General features: G+C 50.0%; 7 non-coding genes across 7 annotated transcripts; 2 read left to right on the plus strand and 5 right to left on the minus strand.

Annotated features, from left to right (window-relative positions):
* Positions 1–2,702: 2,702 nt before the first annotated feature.
* Trnak-cuu (transfer RNA lysine (anticodon CUU)) lies at positions 2,703–2,775 on the minus strand. Its single transcript has one exon. It is a non-coding gene; the product is annotated as a tRNA-Lys (tRNA).
* Positions 2,776–4,854: 2,079 nt separating this feature from the next.
* Positions 4,855–4,927, minus strand: Trnak-cuu (transfer RNA lysine (anticodon CUU)). The gene has a single exon. It is a non-coding gene; the product is annotated as a tRNA-Lys (tRNA).
* A 3,308-nt stretch (positions 4,928–8,235) lies between these two features.
* On the minus strand, positions 8,236–8,307 carry Trnap-agg (transfer RNA proline (anticodon AGG)). Its single transcript has one exon. It is a non-coding gene; the product is annotated as a tRNA-Pro (tRNA).
* Positions 8,308–11,666: 3,359 nt separating this feature from the next.
* Trnap-cgg (transfer RNA proline (anticodon CGG)) lies at positions 11,667–11,738 on the plus strand. Its single transcript has one exon. It is a non-coding gene; the product is annotated as a tRNA-Pro (tRNA).
* Positions 11,739–11,844: 106 nt separating this feature from the next.
* On the minus strand, positions 11,845–11,917 carry Trnak-cuu (transfer RNA lysine (anticodon CUU)). Its single transcript has one exon. It is a non-coding gene; the product is annotated as a tRNA-Lys (tRNA).
* A 7,556-nt stretch (positions 11,918–19,473) lies between these two features.
* Trnap-ugg (transfer RNA proline (anticodon UGG)) lies at positions 19,474–19,545 on the minus strand. Its single transcript has one exon. It is a non-coding gene; the product is annotated as a tRNA-Pro (tRNA).
* Positions 19,546–20,457: 912 nt separating this feature from the next.
* Positions 20,458–20,530, plus strand: Trnak-cuu (transfer RNA lysine (anticodon CUU)). The gene has a single exon. It is a non-coding gene; the product is annotated as a tRNA-Lys (tRNA).
* Positions 20,531–21,514: the final 984 nt, after the last annotated feature.

Genomic DNA, 21,514 nt, shown 5'->3' on the forward strand with positions numbered 1-21,514 from the left:
GTCTTGGGAATCTGCTATTGAATAAACAAATTAGTAAGGGTCGCCTGAGGGTACTGGAAATTAAGTGAGTTAACAGATTTATGTAGGACACTAGGACTATTTTGAAGCTCCCCGAAGAGCAGATGCTCAGCTCCAACACCTGCTCCTTCCCTCAGGCCAGGGACGCTGTTGCGTTTGGGGTGAACCCCAGGGCTGGGAAGTGTACCCTAATCCTCTTGAGGCCAATACGCCGCCCTCCCCAGGACAAAACGATTGCCTAGGAGGCTTACGGGCTAACCCTCCAGCTCCCATCTTCCCTCCCCGCAGCCCCCGACCTAGGGGGGGTCTCACACCTCTGTCTCCAGGTGGCGCCTCCCCCCCCCCCCCCCCCGTCCCCGCCTTCTAACCGCACAAAACTAGCTTCCCCTAGCCAGTTCCGCACCGAGTCGCGTTCGGCTCTCACCTCACGAAAACATATTCATAGGTCTGGCGGAGGAGGAGCGCATCTGAACCTAGGACCGCACCTGTGCCGGGTCTGAGTCTACACCAGTTAGAAGACTCAGCTGGTTGCTGCCCCGACCTGGGCTTCTCCGCTTTCCCCAGCCCAGTTTCCCCAGATGGAAGCCTAAATGGGTCGCTTGCAGGTAGGGCTAGAACCCTGGAGTCTGGAGACTTACCGTCCCAGGTCTTTGGACCTGTGGTCTAAGGACCACATAGCCTGGGAGCTGGCTGGCACGGGGTATCCCTAAGGAGACCTGAGTCGGTAAACTATGTTCCAGCTGGGGCTCAGAGAGTGGGTTAGCAGAGCCTACTTTGACGTGACAGGTGAGGCTCCAACCTGGCTAAAAGCACTGACTCCAGCCAGCCCAAGAGTCCCCAGCACCTGGCTGGATTGCACTCCCAGGGGTCATGTCCAATGACCCTTGGACAAGGAGATCATCCTGGTTCAACCAGGACAGATTCGACAAACAGGAACTTAAGCCAGCAGGTGCTCGGTCACTGTGACGGGTGCTTACCCTCATCTACTTTTTAAGTTTCAATTGTGTGTTTTCAAATACAGAAACGTTTGCTTCTTTTTTTCCAGTCCAAAAGATGGAAGGACTTTTCCGCCTCAAAGATATTCCCATTGTTCTCAATTCTCTGAATATAGTGAGCGTGGTTGTGTTATCATCTGTCCGGTGACTTCAACTTCTGAAATCTTCGTAATTTTCTTTCTTATGCCTATTGCTTATGTCGTGTGGCCAGATTGTATCGTGTTTCTTTGTTAATTTTTAAGGTGAACTGTCCTTTCTCTTTGCATGGGTATTTCTGTGGAATATAACAGAAATGTGTAATTTTCCACCCAAAATTGGCTGTTTGCTTCTGCAAGGGATGGAAGGATTTAACATGCCTGTGTCTCTAACTCAATCCGCTTCACCACACCCATCCCCACCCCGGTTGTTACTTAAAGATACAAATTCACATCACTCACGATCCTGGCTCATAGTAAAATTTCAAACCCCTAATGACAAACAAAAACAAGAGCCCTTGCCAATGGCATGGCCACCAGAAACAGGAGTTCTCATCCGGTGGGTCGCGACCCCTTTGGGACCCAGAGATCCTTTCTCAGCGGTCACCTAAGACCATCGGAAATATTAGATATTTACATTACAACTCATCACAGTAGCAAAATTACAGTTATGAAGTAGCAACGAAAATAATTTTATGGTTGGGGTCACCACAACATGAGGAAGTGTATTAAAGGGTCGCAGCATTAAGAAGGTTGAGAATGTTATAGAATGAAAGGAACCCAGACTTGTAGGTGCTGGGTGGAACTCAGGACCTGAGTTTGGACCAGGAGTGCTGAGCCCAGGAAGGCTACATCAGATGACGGGAGGGAAGTCTGGCCAAGAGGAAGGCATCTGTCACCAGCTACAAGCATCATTCACTTCAGCCTGGGTCCAGGCTCCAGCCTCCCTCTCCAAGACCCTCTAGACCGTGAGCCAATGTTGCGGCCGAGTCCCAGGCTGGAGTTTTAGCCTCTGAACATTCTGTCGTTAAATATGAAGGAAGCCTGCTCTCAGTGCCTCCAACTTAGACTGATGAAAGGTAGTTTGGCAGGTACATCGCTGTGATTCAACTCTAAAGCAGCCGTGGGCAGCTACAGAGAGATCACGAAGCCTTTTTAAAAATTGCCTTCCTGTGGCTGAGGATATAGCTCAGTAATGTAGGGTGCGCCCGGTTCATTCCCTACTTTGAAAACCCAACGGCTTGTTAGAATACAGGCTCGCTGTGCCGCGCTGAGGTTTCAGTTAAGTGTCGCTCTTGCAACCACATCTGGTGATGGACAGAATATGATGGGGGCGGGGGCAGGTCGGGCTCATCCGGGATTTGCATCCAGAATTCTCTGTGGGTGGCAAGCCAGCCACCTACAATGTCGCCACTTCATCGCGGTCCTAGAGTCCTGGGGCTGGGACCCACCAGACCAGGCTGCAAAGAGACCAGGATTTCCCCGCTCCTGCCAAGCACCCATAGTAAAGACCCCAACCCTACACAACCCCTGTCTTCACTTCCGCTCCCAGTCCCGAGTGATGAGCGCAGCCCATCCCCCCACCGCAGAACTCGCTAGGGGTCAGCAGAACTGAGCCAAAAGTCGGTAACGCGTCGTTGAGGGACTTAGAAAACAGCACAGTACCCCTATCCCACTCACAATGCTCAATATCTCAGAATCCAAAATACTAAGCCGCCCAACGTGGGGCTCGAACCCACGACCCTGAGATTAAGAGTCTCATGCTCTACCGACTGAGCTAGCCGGGCGTCCCACGGTACGGCTTTTGAGTGCTGTCATTACCAAGGTTGGCTCGAGGGTACTGGAACCGAGGTAGTAAGAGCATCTGTGAAGAGTGAGCACAAACGTCCCGGGCCTGCACGGAGTCTCACCCTAACTCACCTCGGATGTCCGGGTTTCTCTCAGGCCGGGCGCCAGGGTTGCTGCCCCGGGAGGACAAAATTTACGGAGGACGCGTCTTTTCGTCCGTGTCAGACGGGGCTTCCTTCCATCTTAGCCACGGTGCTGGGCCGGCCTCCCTCCCAGTCCCTGCCTTCTATCCGGGAAAAAGAAGGTCCCAGAGCCGGAATCAGACCCCACACAAGTATCCACGCAGGCAGACCCAGGGAATAAACCCCACACAAGTGTCGCTGGAGGAAGGCAGCGGAACCGGGACCTGGATCTGCTGGCTCCGGGCGGCCCTGGGGAAGGAGGTTCGAGGGCTGAGCTCCAGCCTGGGCTTTCTGTATGGATCATCAGAGTCTACTTTGGCGTCCCAGCTGAGGCTCCAAAAAGGCTAGAATACCGATCCGACACAGCCCAAGTGTCCTCAATGCCTGAATCATACCCAAGCCCCTAACTCCAATGACCCTGACACGGGGTGCCTGGGTAGAACCTGCAAGGGTCCTTAGCTGTAGGAGAAAGAAAGAGGCAGAAGAGAGAGAAAGCTGGGAAAGAGGGAATTGTGTTCACGCGAGGGCACTCTGACCCCACACCCAGCTGATCAACTCAGACCCCGTAGGCATATATATATATATATATATATATATATATATATATATATATATAATCGTAGGCATATATATATATATATATATATAATCGTAGGCATATATATATATATATATATATATATATATATATATATATATATGCCTACGATTGTGCTACCACCCACACCATCTATAATTTAAGTTTCGGTGTATTTTTTTAAAGGTGAATTGCTCTTTTCTTGGCACATTTCTTTGTATAGAGAATTCTGCGAAATATCATAGGAGTTGTGTGCTTCTGACAAGGACAGAAGGGCATAGCAAGTTGTAAGGGAGGTCGACTCCCCGGAATCGGCACAGGACACACCCAGACACCAAATTCTTAGCACAAAGGAGATGTTACCCCGGAGGGGCAAGCAGGTGGGGCGGGGTGGGGGCAGACTGCAAAGGCAGCCGCGAGCAGCAGCAACAGCCAGGGCGAGCAAGCAAGAAAAGAAGGCGGGTTTTTGTTTGTCTGCTTTGTTTTTTGTCTTTCGTAGGGGTCTTTTAAGGAGAAAAGGGGGAGTCTGTGCTAGGGCGGGTTGGTAAATCCTGATTGGACATGTTAGCCAAACAATGAGTTTTGATTGTTGGACCTTGGTGTTTGTCTCAGGAACGAGTCAGTGGACAAATGGAGGTCGGGGTAAGGTTTAGGGATGAAATCTAACGGTTTTTAGCAAGGGAGAAAGGGTAAAAGGCCAGATCTATCGGTGCTGTGTTTGCGGTCCTCAGGCCTGTGTGTGCGGTCCTCAGGCCTGTGTGTGCGGTGCTCCTTCATAAGGTATGAGTCACTCTGACTAAATCTGCTTCCGTGTTTGCCCCGAACTGGTCCTCAGATACACTAATGGATATCATTTAGGATATTTGGCTCGCGGCAGGCTCTCAAAGCCTCTATCTCCCCCACCCCCACACATACACACACAAAGCAAAGAGCCGGCCTGCCATAGCGTGTCTGTAGGATAGAGAGGGAAAGACTCAAAACCACTGTTTGTGAGAGGAAAAACACACGATCATTCAAGATTCTCCCCTGTACCCTCTCTGTTCCTCATCCAGCACCCATGAGAACCAAGATACCCCATTTCCCTAGTCAGGACCAAACCCTGTCTCTACCTCTGTGCCCACTGAGCAGCCAATCGTTGATTATCCCGGACCCTGTGGGCTACCCACAAAGTTTGGGCCAGAAAAAGAAGGGATCTCCTGACAGGAAGGAGGAAGTAGCTAGGAAGTGAGGAGCTTTCCTTTGGAAGCTGTGCCTTCCATCCAAGTGACATATAACTCCATATATTAAGACTGATGAAATCCGAGCCAAAAGTACATGGCCGCCCAACGTGGGGCTCGAACCCACGACCCTGAGATTAAGAGTCTCATGCTCTACCGACTGAGCTAGCCGGGCAAACACAATACCACTCCTGGCTGCTCTAGGATTTTACTAACCACGATCTGAGGGTGTTTAAAAACTAGCTAAGTACATACACCCATTTCAGAGATTAGGGGCAGCTTCCCAAAGAGTTAAGAATTTCCCCCCCACAGCAGAGCCCGGAGCGCCCAAAGGAGCAGCAGGAGAGCGAAGGGAGGACCCTGAGTTCAGTTCCTGCGGCTCTCCCCGGGAATAAAACCATTGTCTGCATGCTAGAGAGATGAATGTTGCTGAACTGCCGGCTTCGTTCTGCTTACCTATCCGCAGCCACGCATACACACACACACACACACACACACACACACACACACACACACACACACACACACACTTTGTTCTCCTTCCCCTACCCCACCCCACCCCCGCCCCGTCTGTGGGCCCTGGAACCCTCTTTCTAGTCCCTGCCCTCTAACCACTCAAAGTAAGCGTCCCCAGAGCCGGAGCCAGACCTTCCTTGGTTGACACTTGCTCTATTCACACACCAGAGAAATGTAACGCAGACGCACGCAGCCACGGCTGGCGCTGGAGGAGCAAGGCCCGACCTGCATTAGGTCTTTGCGCATCTGGTCAGAAGACAGGCACCCAGTAGCTGCTTATTAAACTGTGTGTTTGATCAGACAGGCGTCTCCGCATGGGGGTATGCATGCGCACGTGGCCACACACAGGAGAAGTCAGAGGACAACTTGTAGGGGTCAATTCTCTCCTTCCACCATGAGGGGTCTGGGATCGAGCTCAGGGTTTCAAGCTTGGCAGTGGGTATCTTTACCTCAACGCTTTCTCTCTTTGAACGGTTTATTTTTAGTGTAAAGGTGTTTTGTATAGTGCCCACAGAGGCCAGCATCTGGATCCCCTGAAACTGGAGTTAAGACAGTTGTGAGCTGTCATGTGGGTCTGGGAAGTGAGCCCAGGTCCTCTGGAAGAGCAACCAGGACTCTTCATTGTTGAGCCAGCTCTCTGTCCCCTTATTTAATTTTTTTAATTTATGTGGATATGTGGATGTGTGAGGCTGAGTTCATGTGCATCATATGCAGATGGGAAGAGGGGATCCGATCCTCCAGAAGTGGAATTGCTGGCAGTGTGAGCCTCCGCATGGGCACTGAGAACTGAAGCTAGATCAGTAACTGCAGCAAGGGCAGTGAATGCTCCGAACTACTGAGCCGTCCCTCCAGTGAAAACCTCACCTCTAATTTCTTTATGCATTTCTTCCTACCGGGGATTCTGCAAAATATACCGTAAAAGTGTGTTTTCCCCACCAAAGCTTGGTTATTTACTTCTGCCAGGGGTGGAAAGGCTTAACAAGTCCTGTGTCGTGCTGACTAAATCTGCTCCAGCCTTGCTTTGCTGCCGCACCCCCCAATCCCAGGTTGGTATTCCAATATGCAAATTGGCATCACTTATGATCCATGGTTCACGGCACACTCTCAAGCCTTCTGTCCCAGACAAAAACAAAGACCAGGCCTGCCGTGCCCGCAGAACAGAGTAGAAGAGACCCCAGCCTGACCCCAGCTCCTGACCTCAGACCAGAGATGAGAGAAGGGAGAGGGAGATCGGGAAAGTTTCCCTGGGCGGTGATGGGGGGGGGGGGGATGCCTTAATCCCAGCACTGGGGAGGCAGAGGCCAGCCTGGTCCAGGACGGCCAGGGCTACACAGAGAAAAGGGTGATGAAGAGAAACCCTGTCTTGAAAACCCCCAGACACAAGAAAAGCAATAGAAAGAGAAGTGACTGTGGGTGAAGAGGTTTGGGTAGGGTGCCAGCAAGAGGGGGCCTCCTGCTAACACCCCCAAACACCAAGAGCTCCTGGTGTCTGCTCTAGGAAATCCAGCTTCCCAAGCCCGGGGCTGTCGGGGGAGTCCAGACAAAGTCAACCCTTTAGTGGCCCTAGAAAGAAGACTGGGGCTCTTAAGTACATAGGAAGCACCTCTCAGTGCTTCTAACTCACCCCACAGAGTAGTTGGGAAAGTGCAGGGCTGCATGGCAGCTGTAATGAGCTGCAGTGGAGGACTGCAGAGAGCATGCGGGCTTTTAAAACATTATCTTCCTGTAGCTGGCGACGGAACTCAGCAGTGGAGCACCTTAGACTCAACCCCTTTTACTGGGGAGTGGGGAGGTAGGGGGATGACCTAGGTGTCCAGAGCTGAGGTCTCATGGGTGAACTGAGATCTCTGGATATCATCTAGAGAAGGAAAGGACATGATAAGATTGTTTAATTAATTTTCCTTTTTGAGATAAGGCCTCACTATGTAGTTCTGGCTGACCTAGAACTCACTGTGTAAACCATGGAGGCCTCAAATTTGTAGAGGTGTGCCAGCCTCTAATTCTCCTGTGCTGATACGCACCACTACACCTTGCTGATTTATTAGTATGTTTATTTATTGTGGGTGGAGGCCAGAGAACAACTTGTGTGAGAATAGGTTCTCTCCTTCCGTCCTGTGGATCCTGTGGATCCACTCAGGTCGTCAGGCTTGGCAGCAGGAGCTTTTAGCCATGGAACCATCTCTTGGGCCTCAGGATAGTATTTTGTTTGTTTGTTTTAAATAAAGTCAGTTCATCCAGGATTTGAATCCTAAGAATCATATCCCCAGTCCAAGGGTCAGCTCCATTAGTGCCCCCACTAAATGGATCAATGATAGAGTTTCATGGAGGGAAGGGTCTGGGAAATCGCATAGCAAGTTGCTATACTCAGAGCTGGAGCTTCTATTAGACCGTAAGACAGGCGAGTAGCAAATAGCCAAGGACCTCAGGATTCTATTGTCCAAGCTAAAACATCACATCACCCAACGTGGGGCTAAAACCCATGGCCATAAGACTAATAGTCTCAAGCTAACCACTAGGCAGGCAGAGGCAGCCTGGTCTACATAGTGAGCTCCAGAGCAGCCAGGATTAGCTGGCTCTCAAACACACACACACACACACACACACACACACACACACACACACACCACAAAGGTCTTATGCTCTACCAACTGAGCTAACGGGACCCATCCGAACTCTTCTGGGTATATAATAATAAGGGTGGCTGAGGGCACAGGTATAAACCCGTTTTGCATATGAAGTTTAAATTTCTCACCCAGGCATCTGCCTACCCGAAGAGCTGCCTCTCCATATACTCTGACCTAAGCCAAGAACAGAGAGTGGAGTTGAAGATGCAGGTTTTAATGCCCTTTCGGATTCAAGACTGGATCAAGACATTTTCGGGAAGCGCTCCTCCGACAAGCCGGGGTGGCCAGCTGCGAAGTTTGAGACCTTCTACAACAGCCTGGGAATGAACGTTTAAAAAAAGGCGGGCTCGTCCGGGATTTGAACCCGGGACCTCTCGCACCCTAAGCGAGAATCATACCCCTAGACCAACGAGCCACGTATATTGACTCAGTAGTTCAACTTTATGACGGTTGTTGAAACAGGGGCGGGACTAACAGCTCGGCAGGGAGGATAATTAGGTATCAGATATTCCTGGAAGAGCAGATATTTCTGGAAGGGCAAGTTCCGGGACTGTGTATGCCGAGACACTCCAATTTTCCAGTCCCCCTCCACGAACTACGAAGTGGGGAACAGCCCCAGGTCCCGCAGTCCTGTGTCCCCCCCCCCCCCCGGTCTTGGCATTGTCTACGGGGGGAGCAGGGCTGGGATCAGCGTTTGCCACGCGGCAGCAGTCTAGAAGCCAAGGACTCTCCCGCCGATTAGCTGGACTCCCTAAGAGTCAGGGCGGCCGCGTGGAGGGTCCCTGACCGCGTCTCCTTGGCCACGCAGCAGCTCCAGAGCGCAGTAAACGTCAGCTGAGTGTCTGCGGTACCTCGCTCCTCCTCGCCATTTCATCCGCTTTGTATCCCACCTGCCCATCGGGGCCAAAATCGAGAAGAGTCCCTAGCCAGGTGCAGTGGCTCACGCCTTTAAGTTTCGAGTCCATCCTCGTCCACATAGAGTTCCAGGACAGACAGGGTTACACAGAAGGACTCTATCTCAAAACAAGAAAAGAAAAGGAGAGAGACAGAGACAGAGACAAAGACAGAGAAAGGAAGGAAGGTAGGTAGGTAGAAGGAAGGAAGGAAGGAAAGAAAGAAAGGGGAAGAAAGAAAAGAAAAGAGAAAGAAAGAAGAAAAAAGAAGAGACTTCGATAAGTCGACAGTGGGGCGAAAACTCCACGAGGTGCACGCATGATCTCAGGCCCAAGGGAAAAGTGGCCGCCAATGTCCCTCCCTTCGCGTCTCCCTCACCTGACAAGAAAGAAGTCCCCTTTGAGACACCAGGGGCCATGCCCAGAGTGGGGAGAGGACTGTCCAATTCCTATCCATCATCATTTGACCTCCGAGATATCTCGCAAATCTGTTCAAAAGTGTACCCTGTCCCTGGCACCAAAGCCTCGCCCTGGCTGGTCTCTGAAGTTCTACCTGCCCGCTAAAGTTCGCGTTTCTCTTCTCTCCCAGCCTGCTCCTTCGCCTTCTGCTGGTGCAGAAACAAGTGATAAGTGGGAACTTGGGTAAAAATGCAGAGACGTTTCAGTAGTGGAACCGTCCGAGAGTTTTGAACCCCGGACCTCCCGCATCCAAAGCGAGAACCATACCCCTAGACCAAGGAGCCAAAGCTCTCTGGTTGCTCCCCTCCCCGTCTCCAAGTGAGTTGCTTGGCGTTTGTTTATTTTTCTCCCCAGATCCTCGGTTGTCTGTTAGGTCCAGCATGCAGAGAAACCATAAGGACTCAGCGGTCCACAGCCACTGTGGGATTTCCAGGGTGAGCGCTAGTTCAGTGACATAAAGCAAGGAGATGACAAGCTGGCAAATTTTCCATTCTCTAAATAACTAGCCAGCATGGAATATAGACGTGTTCACGGGTCATTAAAGTAGAAGACGTTCTAGGCAGAATACTGACATTAGAAAACACAAAGGCAAGTGCAGACATAATCCATTTTTCAAAATGATAAATACAATCAAAACAAAACACAAAACTGACAAACCAAAGACTTATAACTTGACTACATAGATTTAAAGTCCTTAAAATATGTATGTTTGTAGCCACGTGTGGTGACAAAAGCCTAAAATCCCAGTACTTGATATGTGGACTCAGGTGGATTAGGAGTTCAAGGTTATCTTCGGCTACCCAGTGAATTTGAGGTCAGCCTGCGCTACCCGAGACCCTCGAAAATATATAGGTATTTTCTTGTGATGTGGCAAGAAAAAGAAATGGAATCCTAGAAATCGACAGCTATGGGTCTCGGCTCTATTTCCTTCATCTCTGAGACAGGTTCTTGTCACATTGCCTAGGCTATCCCCAAAAGTCACCCTGCTGCGGGTCAACAGTCCTAGACTATTCCTAAATGGATTCGGTGGGAAATAACCAAGCTTTGAAGTGGAGGTTTGACAAAAGGAAAGTTCTTCGAAGCCTGGAAAGAGTCTCAAAACCCAAAACTGCACACTTGGAATCCCAGCACTGTGGGGGCGGAGGCTGTAAGGTCAGTCTGGGTTCTACGGAGACGCTGTCTCAGAGCAACACTGTATCATTTCCAAGGGCTGCCGTAACAAAGTATCGTGGCCTTAATCACTGCCCCGCTCTCCTCGCAGGGCTGAGCCACCGTTGTTGGTCTCAGAACTCTGGACTAAGGTTCTAGGAGTGCCAAGCTGACCACACAGGCAGAGGGCTTGTGAAATTCTCACAAGGCAGTTCAGGCTGGCGGAAAGGCTGGGCAATCCGGAAGTCCAGAGCCTGGGCTCCTGGGCTCCGGCTTCCTTGGCTGCACTAGGTACCTCTGGAAGAAGCCTTCTCCCCACCTCCCACCTGACGGACTTAGAACAGAATTGGGACTCCCACACTATTGAATTGTGGGATTCCTTCGCCCCGTTCCGTTTGGTCAGTCCTGATTCAACATCTCTCAGAATAAGACCCCATGGGGAATTGGGTCCAGGCTATTGCTGCACTAGGGTGGAGCCAGGCACAAGGACGACCACAAGTGAGCAGAGAAACGAGAATGTGCGTGGGCTCATCGGCCCAATCCTGCTTAGAGGGCAAGAAAGTCAAAAGCTGGAGAAATTTGGATCCTCAAAGTTCTTCCCTCGTAAGGGGATACCTAATAGGTCTCTCTGAGTCCTGACAGACTGGGGGAGTAAATCAACCCAGTGGTGTTGGAATTCGGAGTGAGATAAGAATTCACAATGCCACCCAAGTGGGCCAGGTCCCAGACACCACCCACTGAACTGGCTGGGCCACCATATGCCAGTTGGATATCTGCTTTCTTTGGTCGGAGGTGCTCCTAATTCAGCGGCTCCTAAGGAGCTTTCTAGGATTCCCACCGTCCTGCCCATACAGACACCGTGTCCTGGGGCTGAACCTTCCAGATGCAGACACAATGATATGGCTGCGACCGATGGAACCGGACTCCACACGTTTCCCGCCCGGCTGAGCTGCGGCAGCGTCCCCCAGTCTTGGGCGTCCAGTGGGACTGTTTGGCCATGTGTTTGGAGAGACCGCGGGGCGAGGCTTATTTAATGGGCGTGCCTTGCCTCCTCCCTGCTCTCTGGCTGCAAAACACAGCCTCCACAGCAGTCTCGGCCACCCGGCAAGGACTTCCCCAAAGTGCAGCTTTTCTCTGAGGTTCGGGCTCCTTCGAAGCTGACTCCATGGTAGATTGCCAATCCCCACCCCACAGCCTCGGCAGGCGGCAAGGCTTAACTCATTTGGGAATGAATACGGACCTATAAGGAAGTGTCGGGAATCCCGGACTGTGTGGCTCGTTGGTCTAGGGGTATGATTCTCGCTTCGGGTGCGAGAGGTCCCGGGTTCAAATCCCGGACGAGCCCTGGAGGGGGTCCAGTTTCCCAATGTTTTTGGAGCCACATTTAGAATTCTACCAAGTTAGAAACTGTTAGCAGACTTGTAGTGCAAGCTTTCCCCAGCAAAAAGCCTCGCCCAACGTGGGGCTCGAACCCACGACCCTGAGATTAAGAGTCTCATGCTCTACCGACTGAGCTAGCCGGGCTGCGTGAGGAACCGCACGCCAAGAACTACCGAAGCCCTATTGTCCATTTCTTGCTCCGGACCTCCTGGCGAGGAACTCAGGCTCGTGGGCCCGGGAAGTGAGCAGAGACGCTGGGCCGGGCTGCCGCCGAGAGACCACTGTGTGATGCCTGGAGGCCCGACACACAGGGGCGACTGCGCCAAAAGGTAGAAGCTTCGCTCAAACGACCGATCGCATCTTCTTCAGAGACAAGAAACTCGAGAGCTGCTCTTAGCCAGTCAAGTCCATGTCAAGGAGTGTAGATCAGTGAAAATAGGGGGGACAAGGCGTGTACCCCTGCAATGGCTCTTTTTTTAATTGTGCGTGTTTGTGGGTGATTCTCCCTCCTTTAGTCCTGGCTCTCTGCCAAGGCTGGGGCATAGTGTTGGGGGTGCTCCTCCCCATTCATGCCGGAATTTTGACTGGTGTAGTGTGCAGATAGCCACGGTAGTTGCAAGTGAGTGTCATAGCCACATCATGTCTGGAAGTCCGCATTTCATAGTTCTCCTCCCCACCCACCAGCTCTTACATTCTTTCTGCGTCCTCCTTGGAGATGCTCTCTGAGCCTTGTGTGGGAATGGGAGGTTGACCCTTGCAATGGCTCTTAAAGGATGGGTCTCATCCAATGAGTTCTCTGGATCAAACCCAGCAGGAGGCCACACTTTTCATTACCCATCTGCTAGCTAGGGTGTGTGTGTGTGGGGGGGGTCTTTTTAAATTTTATTCTTAAACAAATTCATGCATTTATGTAATGTATGTTGTTCATTTAATCCCCCCCCCCCATTTCTCTCCCACTCCGGCTGGTTCCCCCCCCCCTTATTCCCAAAAAGCCTTTCGTGCTTTTTTTTTTTTTTTTTTTTTGCTTCCACGCTTTTTTATTTTGGTTTTGGCTTGGTACCCACTGAGCTTTAGTAGACTGCTTGCATGAGCATGGGTGGAGAGTTATTTATTGAATCATAACCCCCTACCCTCACCCTCACCCCAGCAGCCATTAATTGCCTACAGCCCCTAAAAGAGGTGTGAGGGTCTCATGAGCGGCTCTACATAAATATTAGTTGTGGGAAGGCAAGGAGAAAATCAAATGCAGGTATTTGGCAGCTTTTACATCCCTCTGTGATTGACGACAGTGGGGTCGGGATAAAGGCAAGAGCAGCCCCAGGAGCACCCATCAAGTTTCCGCCGCTGGGGAAGCAGCTGCTGCGGCGACGCTGCGTTCTCTGCACGGCTACAGCTCAGTTCTCTGCACGGCTGCAGCTCAGTCTGCACTACTAAAAGGAAACAAGGTAAGACGGTGAGAAACCACATCGGGATAAACAGTACAGGAGGGAATCTCTCAGCAGAAGGACTCACGAGAGCAGAAAGCCAGATCACCAGGCCAGGAAAGGGGTGTTTGCACCAATCACAGCGCACTTCACATGCAAATGAAGGCTTGCGTTTGCACCAATCACAAGATTTTTCTCTTTAGAACTAATCACAGTAATCCCGCTGCTGGATTATGAGATGTGCTTGCTCCCTTTCAGGCCCGGGATGAAACTGATTGCAGGGTCACCAAGAATTCATGCAGGCTTGTGATTGTAAAAAGACGGGTACAAACGGAAATAGCCCTGCCTGAAGCTGCACCCTTGGGAACTGAAACAATCTTCCTGTGGTCAGCATTGTGTGGTTTCCTTATAAAGCTTTCAGCCTTTGTTACAGACAGCTGGTGCCGTCATGGGAGCGGTTTGGCGGGCAGTCTGACTGGCACAGTCTTTTTCCTTTAGGGCAACAAGAGAGAGTCTAAGAGCTGCCACTTAGGAATTCAAATTGCCCCGATCACCAATGTCTTTGCTTACTTATAGAAAAAGGAACATCAAAAGATGAGCTTACATTAAAAAAAAAAAAAAAAAAAAAAAACTAGCTGACATGGTGGCACATGCCTTTACTCCCAGCGATCTGGTGGCAGAGGCAGGCAGAACTCTGTAAATCTCAAGCCAGCCTGGCGTACATGCAAGTTCAAGACCACAGTGAGACCCTGTCTCAAAAAAATAAAATTAAAATTAAATCATCATTCACTAATTGTGATTTTTAACAGGGCTTTAACAATACTTACCAGCTGCCCAGTATCCCAGAGAGAGTTGCAGCTCACTTATCTGTCTCAGTTTTACCATCAAACAATCAAAATGATCAGATGATCGGGCAGCACCAGATGGTTGGGTTTGATAAGCCAATGTCACTCACAAGCAGAGAGACAGGTAGGTCCCTCTACTTAGGACCAGACTGGATTACAGCTGTTTTGAGTACTTTGTCTTCTAACTCCAAGTATGAGTCCCCTCTGACTGTATCTGTTCTGTTCGGACATTGAGGCAGGAAGGGTCTCGCTCCCATGTTAGAAGATGCTTTGGGACTGGTCCGGTGGTTTGCTAGCTGTATGAATGGATCTGCATGTTTTAAAATTCCCAGTTGTACTGGACATGGCGTTTCACATTAGTTACCCCAGCACTTAGGAGTCAGGAAGACAAGCACAATTCAAGGATGGTGTGGGCTACGTGAGTTCCAGGCCAGCCTAAGCTAGAGTGAGACCTGTCTTTTAAAAAAAAAAAGTACAAACTCATCCTCAGCTGCCTAGTGAGTTCAAGGCCTAGATAGAACACAGGAGACTGTCTCAAAATAAAACAAAAATCAACAATAACATTTGGACTAGGTGGCACAGTTTTCCCCCAAAATGCGTGTATAGGCCAGGTATGGTGGTGTGTGCCTTTAATCCCAGCACTCAAGAGGCAGAAGAAGGTGGCTCTCTCTAAGCTAGAGACCAGCTTTGGCTACACAGTGAGACTTTGTCTTAAAACAAACAACAACAAAAATCCATGTCTACCAGGACCTCATACTACAGGGGTCTTTGCAGATGTAATTAGTAAAGTCAAGTGAGGTCATAGTGATGTGGAATAAGCCCCCATGTAATGATTGAAATGGCAAGACAAAACCACAGACTACTAGTCTGACGAGGCATGTGTCTGTAACTGAAGAACAATACAGATGGCATGTACCTGGCTTTCTTGAACCGCCAGCTCCCAAATCATGACATGGAGACTTATTACTAGTTATGAATGCCCAGTCTTAGCTTATGCTTGTCCCACTAGCTCTTATAACTTAAATTAGCCTGTTTCTCTTTGTCTACATTTTGCCTCGGGGCTTTTACCTTTCATTCTGTATGTCCTACTCCATGTCTGGCTGGCTGGCTGCTGCCTGGATGGCTCCAGGTGTCTCCCTCTTTTTCCTTCTCATTCTCTCTCTCCTTTCTTCTCTCCAGCCTAGAGCCTAGATTCCCCTCCTATTTACTCTCTCTGCCCACCAGCCCCACCTATCCCCTACCGCCTAGCTATTGGCCAGTCAGCTTTTTATTAGGCCAATCAGGTGCCTTAGGCAGCAAGGTGAAACAGCAACACATCTTTACGTAGTTAAACAAATGCAGCATAAACAAATGCAACACATCTTTGCCTAGTTAAAGTAATATTCCACAACATAAACAAATGTAACACATCTTCACATAGTCAAAATAATATTCCACAACAATTGCGGGCAGCTACAAGAGTCTGGGAGAGACAAGGAAGTGTCCTCCTTGGAGCCTTGAGAGGACGCAGGCCTTGTAAATACCTCAAGGAAAAGCTGCTGGCTGCAGAATTGCAAGAATAACTTTCGACTGTTTTCAGCCACCCAGTTTCTAGTCATTTGTAAGAACAGCTATAGGAAACTAATCAGTACACCATATAAGATGCTTGGGAGTTTTGCTGTAAAAGCTGTAATGGTGTATGGGATCTAAGTACCTATGAGACAAATGAGCTCTTTCTTAACCATAGAGCACTGTCAAAATTACTATTAGTGCTGGACAGTGATGGCGCACGCCTTCAATCCCAGCTCTCAGGAGGCAGAGGCAGGCGGATTCTGTGAGTTCCAGAATAGCCTGGTCTACAGAGAAATCCTGTATTGGAAAACAAAACAACAACAACAAAAATTACTATTTTGTTTGTTTGTTTGTTTTTGGAGACAGGTTTTTGTTTGTTTTGTTTTGTTTTGTTGGTTTTTTTGAGACAAGGGTTTCTCTGTGTAGCACTGGTTTTCCTGGATCTCACGCTGTAGACCAGGCTGTCCGCAAACTCACAGAGATCACCTGCCTCTGCCTCCAAGAGTGCCGGAGTTAAAGGCATGTACACCTCCACACCCAGCTCCAATCAGCGGAGGAGAGCTGTTTGAACGATAGAAAAGCCCCAGGACTGGAGGCTGGCATGAGGGCGGAACACTAGAGGGCGCTCCCTGCTGCCGTTACAGGTCTCAGTTGCCAATGTAACGAGAGAAAGCTACCAAAAGCTGAAACTTGAAGAGACTGTCTTCACTTACCCACAACTTTTTAGTAGAGCAAAAGGGCCCCAACCATGTGATTTGAAACGCCCAGGACAGTGAACATGATTGGGTTGTTGGCTTCTTTTCCCCTGCTTTTTTTCCTGTCTCTGTTTCCTAAGTGTTAGGGTTATAGGCATACACTGCCACTCCCAGCTACAATTAAAGGTGTGACCCACCACACCCCGCCATAACCTTCAGCTTTCCTGACATTTCCCCTCAGGGACTGGAATTTGTTAGGGAAGAGAGCTGGACATCTGCTCCAGAACCCTGAGAGGGCGTCCAGGTCTCCTGGACTGGAGGAACTGGGACTTCTGCGAACCACACCTGCTAGTGAAGCGGGCTCCCAAAGGAGGTCCAGAGAGGTCTCCACGTTTCCCAGGCAACGCGGGTTGTCTGGTGTGATCGTCTGACCCCAAACCTCACAACCATACATGAACTTCAAATTCGTCATCAGACAGCGGAGTGACAGCTATAACGTGCTACTTCTCTTTGGGACTCAAGAACCCAAGAGCCAACACCCCGCCCCCGCCCCCGCCCCCGCCCTCACCCTAGCGTCTCTGGCCTGAGGTAGAGGAGGCAGGAAAGGACCCACAAGCTCCTCTCTGGTGCAAACCTCAGTTTGAGCACAATAAGACATTGGAACGCTGACTTGGGGAGGATCAATGGAGTCCTGGATGCAGAGCTGCACAGCTCTGGATCTTGCACGAAACCACTTTTCCAATTGCTCCACTCCAAGGCTGAAAACTGTGCATGTGGGAGCCTCCTGACGGTCTCTGAGCCATGGACACATTATCCAGACTCAAGAACTGAGCATGGAGGTGGTCAGGAAGAAGCTGTGCATTGCAGTTGGTCTAGGGCCATCACTCTGCTTTGGGTGTGGATGCAGATCTCTGTATCCGCTCGTATCTTTTACTTCCACAGTGGAGATTCGGTACCGCGTCCCAGAATCCAGCTGAGTCTTGGGTGATCTATGCTGGTACAGGCCCTCAGGCTGCCTTCCCTGAGTTTGATTTAGATGTATTTGCCTCTCAACCTAAACCAGCCCACTAGCTGGGTGGACACGGCCAGCACCTTGAGTGTATTAATGTCACAGAGGGACACATTTGGTTTGTCTTTCCACAATGTCAGAATCTATTGAATAACAATAAATTCACAATCTAATTTGGTTTTCTTGCCTACTATTTGCCAAGTAGTCCTGACTTGATAGATACCTGGATGTTGGCAATCACAGGTTCTTTCTATTCCAATTTTACTAATTAATATTAACTATGAGATCACGCATTACATTTCTCACAATGTGTGTATGTATATGTGTATGTGTGAGTGTGTATGTGTGTGTGGTGTGTGAGTGTGTGAATATGTGTGTGTGTGTGTGTGTGTGTGTGTGTGTGTGTGTAAAGAGGCTTCAGATTTCAGAAAGGCTGTCCCGAAGTCAGAGACAGAGAACTGACGAAGTAGCAAGAGCTTGTAGTAACCAGATATGCACATCCTAATGCACATCCTAATGCACTGCAGTCCAGTGTCAGAAAGGCAGTTTGAAACCAACTGAGTGTAGCAGGCGGTGGAAAGTGCACTGGAGCCTTAGTCTGGAGGCAGAGGTCCTTTGCTATGACAATTTCCCTAGATAAAATTCCTAATACGTGGCAGGGTGGGATGACTAGTCAGCATGTCTGCCACACTTCGGTCTCAGGATGCTCCTTCTGAAGGGTTCCATCTGGTGTGAGTGATAGGATTTAATACATTCGTAGGTGTTGTTATCTACCTGTAGAAATATGTTGCCGATCTGCCTCCTTGTGCTGGCAGACAGCCATTGTTTCCTTGTATAAACAAGATAGAGTCATCCTTTCTTAACATTTGTGTTCAAGATGGAGTGACTCAGATGAAAACTGGTGCTTTATAAAATGGATTCATTCAGGGCTAAACCTAGTCTCAACATTGATATTTCATACAACCTGTAATAACCCAGAGCAGGCTCAGTGTCTTCTTAGGAGTCCCCCTAATTCTGTGTCTGAGTAAGAGCCCCAGACTGAGTAGTTTGTGGGTGGGACCCCAACTCTAGAGACACCACCCTGCGCTTGTCTAGCCGCCTAGCATGCCCTTGTGAGGTGTGGCAGCTAAGCAGGATGCAGGCACAGACGTGGCTCTGCCCAGGCCAGCAAGTGCCGCAGGAGGTACCCCAAGTCCAGAAGTGTAATCCGATGAGTTTAGTGTAAGTCAAAGGCTGCTTCTGATCACATATGGGGACCCCCTCCCCCATTACCCGGTAGGCTCAGCTCATCAAGCCCGCCGTAGGATTTGCCCACAGGGCAAGTCTCCAGGTCAGGCTGAGTCTTGTCTATCTGTCCCTAGATCAGTGTGGGGCCCCACTCCCTCCTTGGCATGGCCCTGCAGTTTCTACCATGTCACCTCAAAGCGGATGAGCTAAAGACACGGTGATTCCTAACCCTGGTCGCTGATGTTGAAATGATTAAGGTCAAGTCCTCTCCCTCTGAGTCCATTTTGTGTTTGCGTAAGCAGTTCTCTGCCCTCTCCCCCACCTCAGTGGCCACACCTGCCTTCACAACACAGCCGAGACGCCATTCTCTCGCCTCTGTGAGCAGCAAACTATCTTTTTAGGGGCAGTCATCTCCTCTAAAGGTCTTGCCATACCTGATAATCAAACAATAAAATCTAATAATACTGTAGTGTGCAGAAAACAGTCGGAGCCCAGGTGCCCAGCACTATCGTGGTGGTCCCAAGGCTGAGGGCACACAACCTCTGCTGCCGCCATCTCCTCCCCGTGGTTGTGGAAGGCACAGAGGGCAGCATTTCCAGAAGGTGATTCAGAACACCCGACGCCCGAATTTAACTTCACGACCTGAGCCAGGGCCGTAGATGGTTCCTGAGAGGCCTGGCTTGCAACACCCAGGCATCTGCGGAGACAGAGGTGGCAGGGAGGGATTTCTCCTTGTTCTCTGCTAGGATCTACATCGCAAGCCGTTTGTCCTCCAGCTGCACCAAGACCCCAGAGCTGCGTTAAACCAGAGACATGTGGCAGAACAGGGCTGGCGACAGGCGACCCAGCCTACTTAGTGCCTGAAGTTGTGCTATGTCATCGACTCTGTCCCAGGATCTAGCACTTCGCTGAACTCGTTTTCACTCTAAAAAGAATAAAAAGAACATACGGGCTCGTCCGGGATTTGAACCCGGGACCTCTCGCACCCAAAGCGAGAATCATACCCCTAGACCAACGAGCCACTACGGGGATGGGCCGCGAACTAGTCCTTGGATATCTTCACCCGATTGACACTGCCTCCGTGGACTCCGTTCCTCTAGTCCTGCCTGGAGGGATTCTCCGAGTTCGTTTCTCTGTGGGTTCCGGAAAACGGAGGGAGGTGCGGCACCGTGAGGACGGAAGAGAAAGTTCTCACACACTCAAGGTAGGTCCGACCCCAGCCCTGAGGCCCAGCATTAGGCGTGAATGACCAGGGACCACCGTCCTCCGGGAAAGGGAAGTCAGAAAGCTCGCGTGAGCAATGCAATCTCAAGGTGGACCCCGACTCGAAATTTCACCCCAAATAGAATCCAAGTCTAGAACCTCGAGAATGAGACAGGGGATTGCCGCCTCCTGATCCGCTAGGCCCCGGGAGCTCAAGCATCCGGGAAGAGCCGGGGTCCTCCAAGGAACCGCAGATCCTGTCTCTTGGCCGAGCCCACTCCGGCCTGGACTCGGCCCCGAAGACCCGCGCGGCTCAGAGACACGGATACAGAAGCCAGAGCTGGACTCGGGGTTCGCTTCTTGCGCAGCAGAGGGCAGAACAACGAACGCCCCAAACTTCACCTCCGCACAGCGTTTGGCAAGGGACCCGGCGTCTCTGCGGCGAGTTTGAAAAGGCAGGCTCGCCCATGGTTGTTAGGTCGTGAAACCGATCAGGCCCTACACGGGGCTCTCTAACACCCTCACAGCCCACCACCTTGCCCCCACCCTGTGGCTCCTGAGAACGGAAGGGGCCACGCAGAGCCTGGCAGTGCAATTGTAGGAGGCTGGAGGGGTTTCCACCACCGTCTGAGGCCAGATGCTCGTCCTAGGTCACAAGTCCCACTTAGTCTAGAACCCGGAAGTCCTAAAGAACTTCAACAGGCCTGTTGGGAACTGCCTTGCCGTCGCCGCCCGGCTAGCTCAGTCGGTAGAGCATGAGACTCTTAATCTCAGGGTCGTGGGTTCGAGCCCCACGTTGGGCGAGCAGTTTTGTCTATGAGATCTGCAGCTGGGCAGACATCTGTAGTATACAGGAGTCGTGTTTAATGAAGGCTGAGGATTCCATATACGTTCCCTATGGTCATCGGGCCACAGAACCAGGAACTTGTAGAGGCGAGTTTTTCTTCTCTTTATATTTAATTTTTTTATATTTAATTTTTATATATTTAACCTGACACTTTACAAATAAATCTTATTTACATAAAATTTCCAGGTACAGTACAATGAACAGGTTGTCCTGGAACTCGAGAGTAGTCCAGACTGGCCTCGAAAAGACTCACCTGCCTCTGGCTCCCTAATGCTGGGATTGTAGGTGAGCGCCACCACCCTCGTTCTGAATCTTTTTTTTTTTTTAAGTAATAAAAATCATGAATTGTTCTAAAACAAAACAAACAGAAGTGTCTTCTGTTGAAGGCTGAATGTCTAGAAGGTCAGGGCCCAAACCCGGAAGGCCTCCGTACAATTATCTTGCGGCCACAGCGTGGCTCTTACTAAAAAAAGAAAATGCAATTTCATGCTGCATGATGCAGACTCACGCGTAAGGTGAACTAGCAACCTCAGGGAGACTCCTGTGAAAGACAGCATCAATTAAGAATGCCCCGTGGGACATAATGCATCAGAAGCTTCCAGTTTTACAATAGATCAAGGTTTGTATTTGGGGGCATTTTTACCCCAAGGATGAAGCTGAGTATTATACATATTTTTAACATACAATAGTATTATCTATTTCAAACACGTACTAAAGCTAAGAAAATAGTATTCTGTGCTTTTGTGTCTACCACTGAGCTATGCTCCAAGCCCCAATCTATAATTTAAAAACTAATCAGTTGTTTTGGAAGTTGATCTCTAAATAATTCGGTTTATAATCAATAAGAATTTCTCCTTTAATCCCAGCACTGGATTAAAGGCAGGTGAATCTCTGTGAGTTTGAGGCCAGCCTGGTCTACAGAGTGAGTTCCAGGACAGAT

This window comes from Peromyscus maniculatus, chromosome 8 (assembly GCF_049852395.1).
Source record: "Peromyscus maniculatus bairdii isolate BWxNUB_F1_BW_parent chromosome 8, HU_Pman_BW_mat_3.1, whole genome shotgun sequence".
NCBI classification, from domain to species: domain Eukaryota; kingdom Metazoa; phylum Chordata; class Mammalia; order Rodentia; family Cricetidae; genus Peromyscus; species Peromyscus maniculatus.